The sequence below is a fragment of the Cupressus sempervirens genome, chromosome 1 (assembly GCF_028749045.1).
Source record: "Cupressus sempervirens isolate cs-2001-9-10 chromosome 1, ASM2874904v1, whole genome shotgun sequence".
In the NCBI taxonomy this organism is placed as follows: domain Eukaryota; kingdom Viridiplantae; phylum Streptophyta; class Pinopsida; order Cupressales; family Cupressaceae; genus Cupressus; species Cupressus sempervirens.
The window spans coordinates 98673231-98689161 of NC_143118.1; positions in this window are offsets into that span (position 1 = coordinate 98673231).

Genomic DNA, 15931 nt, shown 5'->3' on the forward strand with positions numbered 1-15931 from the left:
CTTAACTATCCTCCTGGACAAGAGAAGGAAATGTATACTAGCCTCCATCTTGGGGCACTCTCGATAAAAGGCTAAATTTTCACAAATCACTAGGGAAGGATGATGAAAGGCAACCTCCCAGTTTGGGGAACTGTTACCTATTTTTGCCCCTACCAAAATTTGAATTCAAATAGTTGACCCACCCAACAGCCACTTACAATCTTTAGTATTATTTTAATGCTCAAGAAATACAAAAAATAAACGATTAAACCTTGTGATATTTGTTTCTGCTGGCCTGCAACTTTCCCCGCCATTGGATCTTGTTATGATCTACGGATGTCGCTATCTCATTATGAAAAGTTGCAAGGTTGTTTTCCATAGCGAGATAGTGACCATCAAAATTTTTCTATGGTACTGAAAAATGAATTCTGGCAACGATTTTGATGACCCGTTGGAGCTTGCTATGTCACTATCGAGAAATTTGTGTTTTTCGCCATTAGTGACATAGTGCCTTGAAGGAAAATAATCCTGCAGCAACTTTTTCAAAGGATGGGTCCCAAAAAATGCTCCATCAGATATCAGTTCAGCACACGATGGCATCTAGTGGGATACACATATACACTGAGAAAATTGATGGCACTGGAGGTCGCTATATCGCTATCGGGAAACTTGTACTTCTTGCCATTAGCGACATAGCACCTAGTCGGTAAATCAACACATGGTGGGACCTCAAACGATATGGAAAGGTGACTAGGATGAAAGTAAGGTTTTGGTTTGTTGCTAGTAGTGCATATTCTTTTGCATCATCAGTGCCTCAGACCCATGCCCATTCATAAAGCATGTTAATGATCCTGACCATCAGATCAATGCAGAATCAACAGTCCTCGCTATCTCGCTATGGAAAGTTGCAAGTTATTTAGTCATAGTGACATAGCGAGTATAGGACCCACCACTCTTCAGGGTACTTTGTGTAGTTTCTCTACCCTTGATTTGATCTTAGATCTATGATCATTGCTATCTCGCTATGGTGAGTTGCACGAGGGTTACGAACAACGACATAGTGACAAGGGGCCCACCATATTTCTCTTTAGTGATGCATCAAATGTCTTCCACATGATCAATGAGGATCGATGGCCATTGCTATCTCACCATGAAGAGTTGCTCAGAGGATATGCATAGTGAGATAGCGATTTAGCGACATGTGTCCTTGTGGGCCTAGGGAAATAATGTTGTAGTTAGCATTGGTAGTTAAGGCTGGCAGTTGGGAGACATCATGATCAGGGTTTTGAGGAGGTGGCACAATTAGTTATGAAAATGTGGTCAACCATGTGGAGACTTTGCGGGGTGGCAAGATGAAATGAAATCATTGGTCCACATGGCTTATTATGGTGGCAAAATTCTATTGACCAGATGACTTTACTGATTCATGAGCCAGAATCGAAGGAGATTGAATTTTCTCACGCAATCTGATCCTTATGATCAATGCCAACCACTCTTGGACGAATGCTAGAATCAATGAATGAAGGAGAACACTCCACCACCCTAGTTTATCCATCTACTTGGCCAAAATGGTTTAATGGTGCCATTTTTGTCTTTTTAGGGCCCTATTTTCAAAAGAATCTCAGATTTCATTGTACTTAGGTCTGTGCCAAGGTTGGATTTTCCCTAGATCTGCATGATTATTCTCTATAAAACTTAATGGTAGTAGTTGTGGAGTAACTTCAGTTAGGAAATATCTCAGTTATGCCTAAGCTATAAAGGAATTTTTTGTAGATTTTGTTTTGGTCAGCTCTTCTCTAACTTCTTTGATATTGCTTTGCAACTTCAGTTTAAATTCCCTTTGCCTCTGAACTGTATGACATTTTTCCTTATCTCCTTTAGCCATTGACGTAAAGTGCAAGAACTATTTGCCTCTCATTGGTGTATTGTAGAGATCTACAATCTTGCATGACTGTATCTCTTTTGACTTATGAATGATATATAAGTGAATCCTTTCTTTCCTCATGTCATCCATTTGGGTTTTCTGATCTACATGTGATTGTTAGATTAAAGCAAGTCTAGATGTGTATATTTTTTGGTGTCATGATGGTTCAATAGTGCATCTATGGGTAGAGATTGGTTTGAACACTCTATTTTGGAGCATCATCCCCCTAGGTTAGAATAGGTAGATTTGCTTCTTGCATCTCCTTCTCCCTTTTCCTCTTAAAGAGTAGTTAGGTGCACCCTAATAGTAAAGGAAGCCGGCCTTCTTTGGAGACTCAACCTCATAGTTCAAGTCCCATAGCTTGGAGGTTGTTTCCATGTTTTGCAAAGTTGTCTTTAGGTAAAAAATTTGGACAAGGGTGCAAACCTTTGTGACAACAGGAACCTAGAGGGGGTGCCATGTACTTCTTTGGGAGAGGGATACAAAGCTTATCATTGATGCTTCTAATGGCTTACTCTTAACCCTTCATCTGGCTAGGGTCAAAAATATTGCAGTAGAGTCTGATAATGGCCCACGGCTCCATCATAGCTCTTGCCATACAACAGATAAAGATGCCTATAATATCATTGTTTGTCCTCTAGGTGTACTCATAATCAAAAACTCCCTCACCTATAGCTCTTTTGACTATTATCCTTGTCATGTCATCAATCGACTTAAGGATTTTGCTCCATCCAAAAGACCATGATTTGAATTTTTGAGGTGTAAAATAGACTAATGTTGGAATCCATGACCAAAGTATGAAAGATCCCAAAAATAGTAAAAGAAAACAATAGTTGAAGATTAAAAGGTAGGAGTATGAAGAAGGTCCTAGAAGCCCTTTCTACCATGACATCATCAAATGATGACACCAACATAATCAAAGGCATTAGGGGAACATGATGGAAAAATGATGGATAAAACTGATGGGATAAATATACAAAGATATGATAGCAACAAGCTAAGACTAATGTTGGAAGGCCACCAAGAAACAAAATAAATCTTGAAATAGGAAAAAGAAAAAAGATAGAATAATAATAATCAAGTTTGGGAAGACTATGAGAGATATTAACCTAAAAAAGGAAAAAAGAGTAAAAAGACTACCTCTACTAGGCATTAATGATAATGGTTATAAAAACTAGCTATCTCTAATAATTAGATAAGATTCACCATTAGCCCCTTCATTTGCTTCCCGATAGATATAATAAATCTAAGTTTCTTTAAACCTATCAAGAATGGTAAGGACCTCTATTAATTTTTAGTTTAGAGTCTAGTTGGGTGTGGCTCTTTTCCTTATTGCATTTAATATGATATGGGAATCTCCTTCGATGATAATTTTGGAGAGACCTAGTCTTAAGCATATTACCAACCCCTCTTGCAGAGCTTTGAGCTCTGCTAAGTTGTTTGTGGTTGGCTTGATAGATTTGGGCCATTTAGCTATCCAAAAGCCCAACTCATTATTAATTATGCAGTCAATGCTTGCCTTACCTGGGTTGCCTCATGAGGCCCCATCAAAATCTAATTTTGACCAACCATAAGGAGGAGGTTGTCATCTACAAGATACCCTTGCTTCTTGATATTTCTTTTTGTAGGTGAGCGGAGGGTTGATAAGATTATTCACTTGTTCTTGATGAAATCATCCCAATTAGAGAAGGATCCTTCTTCTTTCTAGTACTTTCTGAGATGGGAGTTCATTGTTTCAACAATGCTTGCTTCAATCTTCTTGATGATCTCCTTCAGCTACATCTCCTACTCCCTAAACAATCTCCTACTCCTTTCTTTCCATACTTCCCATGCAAGGGCTAATATTCATAAGTTGTTGTATATTCCTCTACAGGAGTTGGATGGCTAGCTTTTAAGAAGGTCTACAAAAGAAAAAGGGAAGGGGCCATGTGATGCAGAAGCATCTTGTATTTCCTTGTAATCCTAAACTTTTTGTTCATTTTTCCAGTTGCTACTGAGTTCCAATCATTGTCGAGTGCAATTTGCTACCAAGTTCTAGTTATTGTTGAGTGCCAGTTGTTGCCAAGTTACCTAGTATATGCCGAGTGACCCTTCATGTGCTGACTTACCCAGTGTATGTTGAGTGACCCTTCATGTACTAAGTTACCTAGTGTATGCTGAGTGACCCTTCATGTGTCAAGTTTTCCTATTTATGCCAAGTGTCAATATTTGGATGTGATTTTTTTGAGTTGATTTGCGGGATCTATTTTGATCGCAATTTTTTTGTTAAGATCTTTTCTTGGTATGTGTCCAAACCATTGTTGGGTCAGACTTCCTCTTATGTAATGTTCTAGAATAATCTGTAAGCTATTTTGGCAAGTATTTATGGGGTGTTTAGGCTTAGAGTTGAGACAATTTTTTGGAAGAGGATTGAGAGAAAAATTGAAAAGTACAAATTTGCGATTGCATCTTTGAATGTGAATGTATTTGTATTTGGTCATAACCTAGAAGGCCATATATTTGGGCATGTATGTTGAATATTTGAAGAATCAATAAAAGTATTTTACTCTTCTTCCTCCTTTGGTTTTTGTTCTTTGTGTTTGCTTCTGTTGTGTTAACTCTTGCAAGGTGGTTTGGAGAGTTGGGTGTGACCTTGGCCCTAGTTTTTCCCTAACCTTCCTTGCATCACCATGCCATCACATCATATTTTTGAGCCACTCCCAATAGTGAAGGGTGTAGGGACAATTAAATAGGATGTGATTAGCATCTTCACTACTTTTTTTACATAAGACACATCTAGAGGGTCCTTCAAATCCCATTTTACAGAATCTCTCAGCTCTAAGGATCTTATTATGGTATGCCAACAATAGAAAGAGTCTTGTCTTAGGTAGACATGATGGATCCTAGAAAAAAGTAGATGGAAAGGTCTCTTCCCTTCTATTATGAGGGTTTGTGAGAGCCTTATAACCATTTTTGACATTATACCTTCCATCTTTAGATGCGACCCACACCAATCCATCTTCTAGCTCTGATTGCTTAATCTTTCATTTTTTTATGATCTTTTGATACCATTCTTTTGAAGAGGGTTCCAAGTCTAACTCATCCAAAACTTTCCATACCCAACTAGAGGTATTATCAGTAGGGTCCTTGGTCTTATAATCATTGACCTTACTACCCCATTGAGAGATCAGCGTCTCCTTGAGATCCCTAGCGATTTGTGGGTAAACTATAGGAGGTAGCCCATCCCATGAGTCATCCTAGAATAATGCTTTATCTCCTTTTCTGGTATCCCAGGTGAGGAATTTATTGATGAGAGCTCTATATCTGACCATGAAATTCTAGCTTTTGATACTTTAGGTAGAGCCTTCATCCTAAAAATAGAATAGGGGCCCTTAGGATCAAGATACTTACTGTATAAGATTTTAGTCCATTTGCTATTACTATTTTCAAAGAGGTGCCAAATTAATTTGGCTCCAAATGCTTCATTTTGCCAACTTAGATTCTTAACACCTAATCCACCCAATATCTTGGGTTTACAAATATTTTCCCAACTTGCAAGAGGTAGACTTTTAGATTCCTCCCCATTTTCCCAAAGAGTTTCTAAATTTTGACTCAATCTTCTTATTAATGTACTTGGGAAGTAGGAGACAACATAGAGTGTAGGAAGGAATGGTAGACAAAACAATTTGATCTTGACTACTTTCCCTGCTTTTGAGAGCCATTTATCCTTCCATCCACCTAGTCTAGAATCCACTTTTTCCAGGATGTTTTGCCAGACCTTACAAAAATTGCTTGTTTTTTCTAGGTCTATACCTAGATACTTACAAGGGAAAACACCCTTCTTATAGCCCATCATTTTGAAAATCTTCTTTTCCACCTCCAGACTAGTGCTAATGAAGAAGATTTTTGATTTTACTACGTTAACTTTTTGGCCTAAGGCTGTCAAATATAATTGTATGATAGACTTAATATTACAATCTTCTTTGATAGAGCTTTCACTAGGCAGAATTGTATCATCTAAAAATTATTGGTGAGTGATGTTGGGGGTGTTATTCATGACTGTTATACTCATGATATTCCCTCTTTTATGAGCTTTGGTGAAATCTCTACCAAAGGCTTCTGCCATAATGATAAATAAATAAAAAGAAAGGGGGTCGCTCTCTCTAATTCCTCTCGAAGTATTGAAAAAACCTTCAAGTGTCCCATTGACTAGAACTAAAATCTTTGTGGTTGATACACAATGAAAGATGAGGTTAATCCATGGGTGGGAAAATTTGAATGCTTTGAGGGTTTTACAGAGGAATCTCCAATCCACCATATCATAAGCTTTTTGAATATCTAATCTCATGAACATGCTTGCCCTTTTGTTTTTGATTGTCGAGTAAATCATTTCTTGGATGATTAGTATACCATCTAAAATAGATCTACCTAGAACAAAACTAGTTTGTTCTTCTGAAATGATTTTAGGAAAAAGATGTTTAAGTCTATTTGCTAAGATTTTTGCAAATATTTTAGAAATGGTGTTGCATAAGGCGATAGGCCTAAAATCCCTAGGGTTGTCTGGATCCTCTTTTTTGGGAATCAGAGCAAGAAAAGTGTGATTGATTTTTGACAAAATCAAACCACCATTTTTGGAAGCTTTAATGGCTTTCCAAAAGTCTTCTCCCAAAATATCCCAAAATTTTTTATAGAAGAAAGTTTGGAAGCTGTTTGGGCCTGGGGACTTGTCAGGATGCGATTCAAAGACCGCCAATCTAACTTCTTGCAACAAATAGGTTTATTCAATTATCTACTGTCATCCTCTATGACTATTTTAGGGATGACTTCCAACATACATATTTGGGCTATTCTGTTGGAATAGTCATAATTATTTAAAATATTTTGAAAATGGTTAACTAGAATTTTAGAAATTTTCACTGGATCTTTAGTGATAGCATCTGATGCATCCTTTATTTTGACTATTTTTCTTTTTACTCTATTGTGAAGGGTAGAATGATGGAAGAACTTAGTGTTCCCATCTCCATCATCTAGCCATTTTTCTCTGGATTTTTGTTTCTAGAAAATTTCTTCCTTAGCCAAAATGCTTTCTTTCTTGGCGAGCAATTCTTTTTCCAAAAGGTATCTATTATTATTCATACCATTTTTAGTAACTTCTAGGTTTAGTTCCTTTAGCCTCTTCTTGATTTCTAGTTTTTTTGCAAAGATATTAAAGTGTTCTTTATTCCATTTTAGAATGTTCTCTTTTAACATTTTTATTTTTGAGACAAAGATATAAATTTTAGAGCCTTTGAAGGACCCTTGTTCCCACCAGTATTTTATACATTCTAACAATTTAGGATCATAGAACCACATATTTTTGCATTTGAATGGATTTCTTACTAGTTTGGGAGGTTCTAAAAAAACCATTCTGATTGGAAAATGGTCTAAACTAGCAATAGGCATGATTAGTGCGTGGAAAATGAGATTGGTTTCACTTAAATCCCCTTTAAGTAAAAACCTATCCAATTTTTTGGCTATATAGTAGAAGTCCTTCCTTTTGTTGTTCCATGTGAATTTTTCATTATTGATCGAGATGTCAACTAATTTGTTGGATTTGTGCCATAGTTTGAATTCTTTGGAAGCTTGGGAGGCTCATTGTGTACCTCCTAATTTTTTACCCATATCTAGAATTATGTTAAAATGTCCTCCTAAGAGGATTAACTCATTCTTGTGGTTATTAAAGAAAAAAGTTATTTCATTCCATAAATTTTTCTTATTTGTATTGTGTGTAGGACCATATATATTTATCAGTATAAATTGAAGGTTAAGTTTAATGCTTTTAACTCTACAACTTAGCCAGTTATAGCAAGATGCTAGAAATTCTAAATTAACTTTTGTAGGGTTCCAAATGATGCCTAGACCTCTAGAAGCCCCCCTGGATTCTTGTAATATGTTATTCCAACTACATAGCCTATTTTCTAACCTAGTTCCTTCTTCCTTATTTGGCTTAGTTTCTTGTATTAAAATAATATAAAATTCAAATAATTTTATATTTTGTTTTAGTAATCTCTTTTTGCTAGGGGCATTTAAGCCCCTAGCATTCCATGTGGTCATCACTTCATGGCTCCTTGGGAAGGAGCTTCCCCTTCTCTATGTTGAGGAGTTGACTGGTTTTTTGGTTCTCTTAGGCCTGACTATCCGCTTCTCTAAGTTCCTTGAGGGATCTTCTTCCTCTTTTAGATTTTACCCTACCAAAATTGGGAGATTTCACACCTTCCTAATTCATTTTTATACCCAACTATTTCATATTTTCCTATGGACTTTTAACAGTCTTAGATAGCTTACTTTCCTTGTCTTCCTTTTTTTCACTTCGTAGTTCTTGTAGTATTTGCTCTGTTATACTTTGGTGTTCCTTTAAAGCCCCAACCTCCTCCTCTAATGTCCTTCTAGCTACCATGTCCTTCATGTCCTTGTTTAGCTTGTGATCTTTATCAAAGGATAATAGATCTCTTTTAAGGTCTTCAAAAGTATAGTCATCTCCTCCCAACTGTAATACTTGTTGCACGAGTTTGTCCTTCTGTGAGATGCTACTATTGTCTATATTTTCAAAGTCAACTACATAGATTAGGTTCTCTAAAATCTTTTCTAGTTTTTCCTTTTCATCCTCTTTTAGAATCACTATGCCCATTTCTTCATTCTCCTCTAGCTCTTTATTCAAAAAATCCTAAAAATCTTGTATTGGAATATCTTTTAACCTACTTCCTCCAGGATTACTTGCTTTGGGTGTGATTTTAGATGAATTTCTCCTTGTGGGCGGGGGGTGGGGTTTCTAGAACTTGGTTAGCTTCTTTGGAGACTTCTTGCCATATGTTTTGGTAACCAATGAAGGTTCTCGAGGCTGTTGCATTAGTGTCTTCAATTTATCCTCTATCTATATAATATTTCCATTAGCTAAATCTTCTCCAAATAAGAGTGGATTTTCCAAATCTTCTATCTTGTTGAGTGGGTTAACCTAACTCTTGACATCCTCAGTGGAAAGTTTTGGTGCCACTAAAGTCTTTTCTTTGTTTATCTTTGTGGAGTCTTTTCTTTCCTTGGATTTCTTTCTTTTCTTATTGTGTTTTTCATTGCAAACTATTATGATCTATAATCTAGTTGTGCCTCCATTTTGGATGTAATCATTCATTACTTTGCTTGGGGTTTCTCTACTTTGTATGACTAATTTGGTGGGATTCTCCAAGCTGAGGTTAAGGTCTTCCTACCTTGTCATAATTGGTGAATAATTGAATTGTCGTTTCTCTTATCCATGATTGGATCTTCATGTATATTCTTGAGTGGAAGGCTTCCTTCAATATTTCCCTTGAGTTTTATGAACTTTCCATTCTAATAATTCTTCTCTTGGAGTATTAGTCTACTATCATTTCTTGAATTAGTCTTTTTTTATTCCTCTCTACCTAATCTATCTCTTGTACTCTTAAAAACATTTTCCTCATATATACTCTCCTTTTGCTTCATTCTTTTGTGCCTAATTCTGATCATAGGGAAGGTGGCATTGAGATTTGATGTAGTTTGTAGCATCTTGAAGGAGATTTTCCTCTTATGATCTAGCTTGATAAGTTTTGAGATTTTCCTTCACATCTCTAAAATTTTAGTTTGTAGATCGATTTTTTGGTTATAATTTTGATAGGTTTAATATTTGCATTGTTTACCTTGCATTTGGTTAGGAGTTTTATATTGCTGAAATACTCAAATGAGGCATCTAGACTCAATAGGTCTCCCATAGAAAACCCTATTCTTTTAATAATATCTATTTGTTTAAGCTCTGGAGGGATAGATTTTAAGGAGAACCAAGTTGGGATTAAAAAATCTAAGTTATCTTCTTTCAAATTTGGAATCCATTCAAAAAATCTAACTACATGACCTTTAAAGAAATAGTTAGAGGCATATAAGAAGTCTATTTTCATAGACTCATCACTACAATTGATGTAAATTAATCTATCAGTATGGTGAGAGATACTTACTTGAAAGCCACAGAAGTCCTCCAACCAGTCTATAAGGTTATACAACTCTGCTATTAGACCATTCCAGAAGGAAAACAATCTAAACTTTTTCATTCCTACCATCGGGCTTCACTATCAAGGTCACTAATAATGATGACCTTATCTTCATTATCTAATTTTAGGTGGCTCAAGGGATGAAGAAATAAGGCCACAAGGAGTATCGGGGGGCAACAATCTATGATGTGGAGGAATATAAGACTACAAAGAGGGTGGGGGTAGGGAAGAACCTAAAGAAGCATCGATCCTAACTTGATCTTGGTTTGGGACAAAGATGGCAACTGAGGGTTTAAAGGTGAAACATGTCTGCTAGGTGTAAATAGGGTTTAGGTTGGACTATGCATACTTGGTTAAATTGTACAAAAAGATCTTCTAATCTAGGCTAAGAGTGGAGTGGAAATCCACTCTACTTGAATGCTAATGTGGGAAGAGATCAATACAAAGATCACAAGTATTCCTTGATGAAATCCTCAAACTCCCTGAGTTGTTGTACTAGTATGTTTCCACATGTCCTTCCAACTTAGGGAAGATTTCTTGATTACCATGTGCCTCTATGACACAAGGAAGGGGTGAATAACTAGGGCCAAAGGCTCACCCATCTATCCAAACCACCCTACAAGAGTTAACACAATAGAAGAAAAAATAAAGAATATTAACCAAAGGAGGAAGAAGAGTGAAATAATTTTATTGATTCATCAAAATATCTTCATACTTAGCCAGCCATAAGGTCTTTTGGGTTATGACCAAATACAAATATATTCACATTCAAAGATCCAATAGCAAACTTAGACTTTCTAGTTCTGCTCTGCCATCCTCTTCCCAATAACTTACCTAACTCTAAGCCTAAGCACTCTATATATACTTGCCAAAATGGCTTACAAATCATTCTAGAAATTACATAAGAGGAAGGTTGACCCAACAACAGTCTAGACACATCCCAAGAAAAGATCTTATCATAAATATCACGATCGAAATAAATCCTACAAGTCGGCTCGCTGAAATCATGTCCAAATGCTAACACTCGATACAAGTAGTGTAATGTCACCAATTAGGACATTAGGGTTTATAACCTTACCATGTATATATTTTCTCCATTTTCTCCCAGATTGCGAATGATTCCTTTTTATTTCCCTTTTTCATTTCTCCCTACTCATCATATATCCCTCAATATTAAAATTCTCTATGTATATATAGTTTTCATTTATAGGAGTCACATATTTTCATAATATTAATTATATTATATTAGTAATAATAATAATATAATTATATTATAACATATATTATTTATATATTATAGTACTTTATATTGATAGTATTTCTATATTAAATCATAGCTTAATCATTATAATATCATTATTTTATAATTATATTAGATTATCATTTAATTAATTTCATAATTCCATATTGCTATTATAATGCGATGATATTATTATATAATATTACTTATAAAATATTATTACTTTAATATTATTATTAATATTAACTTAGATATAATACTTTATTTATTAGTTAAATTATATGTCGGAGTGGGGACATCACAATCCTCCCCTCTCAAATTTGCTTGCCCTCAAGAAAAATCTTTCATACATAAGCTTTTTCATAGACACAAAACATATTTGCATTCAAAGACCAGAGAGATTTATGAAATATACATGAATGAAAACACAAAGCATACATGATGTAGACAGATGAAAACACGAAGCAAACACGATGTAGATAGGTGAAGATATAAAGCAAACATGATGTAGATAGATGAAGACACAAAGTAAACACAGTGTAAACACATAATACACATGTTATGTGATTCCCTAATTGTGAACTTGCAACAACAAAATCAGTAGTATGCATTTATATATAAATTTTCCTTTTTAGGATTTCCTTATATCAATCCCCTGACAAGGTATTTATAGTCTCAATTTAGAGAAATTTGATCTTATAGTGACTTGTCAATCAAAGTATAGTTCATTGTAATATTAATTCATCATTTCTTGAGTATGGGAGGAGAAACTATAATAGGGTGTCCTATTACCCAATCATGGTCCTCACTATTCTCGCTCATTATTGTTATCTCTCTCTGATCATCATCTCCAAGATAGTTCCTTTGTATGATGTACCTTGGCATATTTGCTCCATCGTAGGCCTTACCTAGTACCCTTGGATGATGCAGCCCAATGCACCCAACTCATTCCACCATAGGCCTTATCTTATCTTGGAAAATGAAGATTTAATGTAATAAAAGTATAAATAGTGTTCTCACTAGTTGAAATTTCACTAATAATAGCTCAATAATAGTAAGGTAATCTCCATGCTTAGAACTACTCATAATTTTCATCTCAAATTCCTAATATTTATAAAATTGTTAAATATTATATTCTTTATAAAAATTATTGGCATATTATATATTAATATGAAAAGGAACATTTGAAATAATATACCATACACATACCTTTATTGGATCAATGTCAAATGCCTTTACCTTCTTGTAGCACTATGACTTGGTTCTTGCATTATAGATATATCAAGTTTTATTCTCATTACTGACCATTGTTTGTCTTGAAACAATTATTCTACCATCATGCACTATTCATATCGACAGTAGAGCTTTCTCTACGATGATGTTGACTTTTTGAAGAATTTGTACAAGCATGTTTAAAATCCATCGGACGCTATGGAGTTGAATCAATCATCCAATCTAACACCTTGTATTCTTCCATATTTTAAATATATATCTCGAAAAGCCAACAGAAGTGCTACTCATTACGTGTAGGCATATCCAAACTAAAATAATGACATCGTTGTTTCCTTCAAAATTTGAAGTGTCTTCTTAGATTTTTTGAATAATGTCATGGGTGAATTTCACCTATAAAGACATCGAAAAAATTAAAAGGTGGAGGCTTGATAGAAAGGCTAAACAAATCCTTCACTTTCTCCAAAATACACAATTGTGTTCACTCTTCATTATTGCACAACCACTTCCTCAACTCCTACTCACATAATGCGATCATGTGGAGGACCTCTAGTTACGTACACTCCCATATCACTTGTTACCTTCCCATGTATCTTTCAATTCTTATGTAAATGGGTTAGATACCAAGGTGGTATTACCTCTTTTAAATATGTGTTTGAATCACTGAAGAAATCCCTATTCTCATACATATATATTAGGATATGATTTATTTCTATATGTAACCACCAAGGGCTGACTTTGTATTATAAATCTCCAACCTTCTATTTTCGTCCAAGTAATTTATCAAGATAAGGTGCATGTTTTCTTGTTGCAACGTTGGTACTAAGCATTTGATACATACTCGGCATGCCATTCAATGTAGTAGTAACTTAATCTCCTCTAGAAGTCTGTTCACCTCTATCCTCAAGTTTATTTGACACTAACCATACAAGAGATAACAAAATCCTTGATAGTCATGGACAAAATAATTTTTACTATCTCAATCTTAAGTGACAAGTGGAAACATAACTAATTTATCCTCAACATCATTTAGAAGAAGTAGAGTATTATAATTTTTCTTTAGAATTTACATCACAAACTTTTGATTATTATTTTTCAATCCATATATGTCATCCAGTCATTTTGATGTGATCTTGGCCACCGAAAATGTTAATACAAATTACAGGTTTAAAAATTTTCATCACATGAATACACATTGTCATTTTCCTCCATTCACTAGAATAATGTGGACTTCACCAAAAGAATGTGGACTTCACCAATGACAATAGATGATGATAATTCCATAGCTATAGTTTCAATAATGCGCAGTAGTAGAGTGTTATTAAAAGGCCTATATATTTGTGAATGTGGATTGTTCCTCACAGAAAATGCATTTTCAATAGTCTTAGATAAAAGAATGATTCCAAGGGGTCCTTGAGATACTTTGATACTGAATTCAAACCAAATAACTTGAAGAGACTTGTTGTTTGTTCATCAAAATCATTTTCATATACATATTTGGAAAGGAATTTAATAATTGATACTAATTGGAATTGCATATTGAGCATACATAGAGATCACTTTTTCTTGTAGGCTATGTTGCTAAGAGTATGGATTTGGTTGTCAATTGTAACCATACTCTAGAGGGTCCTTAAACTCACAAGTTGGTAGAAAAATATGCTCTAATACCACTTGTAATGTCCCCAATTAGGACATTAGGGTTTATAACCTTACTGTGTATAAATTTTCTCCATTTTCTCCCAGATTGCGAATGATTCCTTTTTATTTCCCTTTTCATTTCTCCCTACTCATCATATATCCCTCAATATTGAAATTCTCTATGTATATATAGTTTTCATTTCTAGGAGTCACGTATTTTCATAATATTAATTATATTATATTAGTAATAATAATAATATAATTATATTATAACATATATTATTTATATATTATATTACTATATTATAGTACTTTATATTGATAGTATTTCTATATTAAATCATATCTTAATCATTATAATATCATTATTTTATAATTATATTAGATTATCATTTAATTAATTTCATAATTCCATATTGCTATTATAATGCGATGATATTATTATATAATATTACTTATAAAATATTGTTACTTTATTATTATTATTAATATTACCTTATATATAATACTTTATTTATTAGTTAAATTATATGTCCGAGTGGGGACATCATAAGTAGGAAAACTCAACACATGAAGGATCACTCGACATACACTAGGTAACTCGGCACATGAAGAGTCACTTGGCATACACTAGGTGACTCGGCATATGAAGGAACACTCAGATAACACTAGATTACTATAGTAACTAAGCACCAACTAAGTGCTACAGTAACTCGGCTCCAACTAAGTGCTAGAGTAACTCAGCACCAACTAAGTGCTATAGTAACTTGACACCAAGTGCTACAATAAATCGGCACCAACTGAGTGCTATAGTAACTTGGCAACATCTTGCATAATGAACAAAAAATGAGTTGGATAACAAGGCAACCCCGGATGCTCCTACATCAGACAACTAGGGTTGAAACAAATGATTCTTCTAAATCATTGAGATGTCACAATCTGAGTTGAATCCAACATAGATTGAGAAATCCATGAACCATCTTCAATAGGGCTATTTTTCCACTTCACCAAATATTCATAGTAATATTTTCCTCTTGTGCTCTTGCCAACTCTCTGATCCAATATTTTTTCAACTTCTTCAATTTGCTTCTTAGGATAATCTTTTGATACAACAACTTCATCATCTGACTCATGATACTTATACAAATTAGAAATATTGAATATAGGAGATATATCCATTTCATCAGGTAACTCAACTTCATAAGCAGTACCACTGTCAAACTTCTTCAAGATCTTACAATGTCCAAATTTCTTCATCTTCAGCTTACTATATGTTCCAACTGGGAATCTTCCTTTCTTCGAATGAACCATCACCCCATCACCAACTTGAAAATCATGGTGTCTTCTAGACTGATCAGAATTCTCTTTATACTTCTGATTACTTTTTTCCAACCTCAACTTCACTTTATTATCTAAAGACTCCATAAAATCACGAAATTCTTCTCCTGCAACACTTCTCTTTTCTTCACTAACAACATCTCTCAAATTTGATACTCCTCTAGGCTTCATTCTAGTAATAATCTCAAAAGGTGTCTTCCCTGTACTCCTCTTCACATAATTATTATATGCAAATTTAGCTTGTGCCAATACCATCTCCCAATAACTTGGCTTATTCCCAACTAAACATCTTAGAAAATTACCTAAGCTTCTATTTACAACCTTTTTTTGTCCATCTGTTTGTGGATGGAATGTATAACTAAACTTTAATTTAGTACCCATCTTCTTCCACAAAGTCTTCCAAAAGTAATCAAAAAACTTACTATCTCTATAAAAAATAATGCTTCTTTGTAATCCATGCAATCTCACAATCTCTTTAAAGAAAATTTCAGCAACATGCTCAGCATCTGATGTCTTCTTACATGGTATGAAATGGGCCATCTTAGAAAATATGTCCACTACAACAAATAT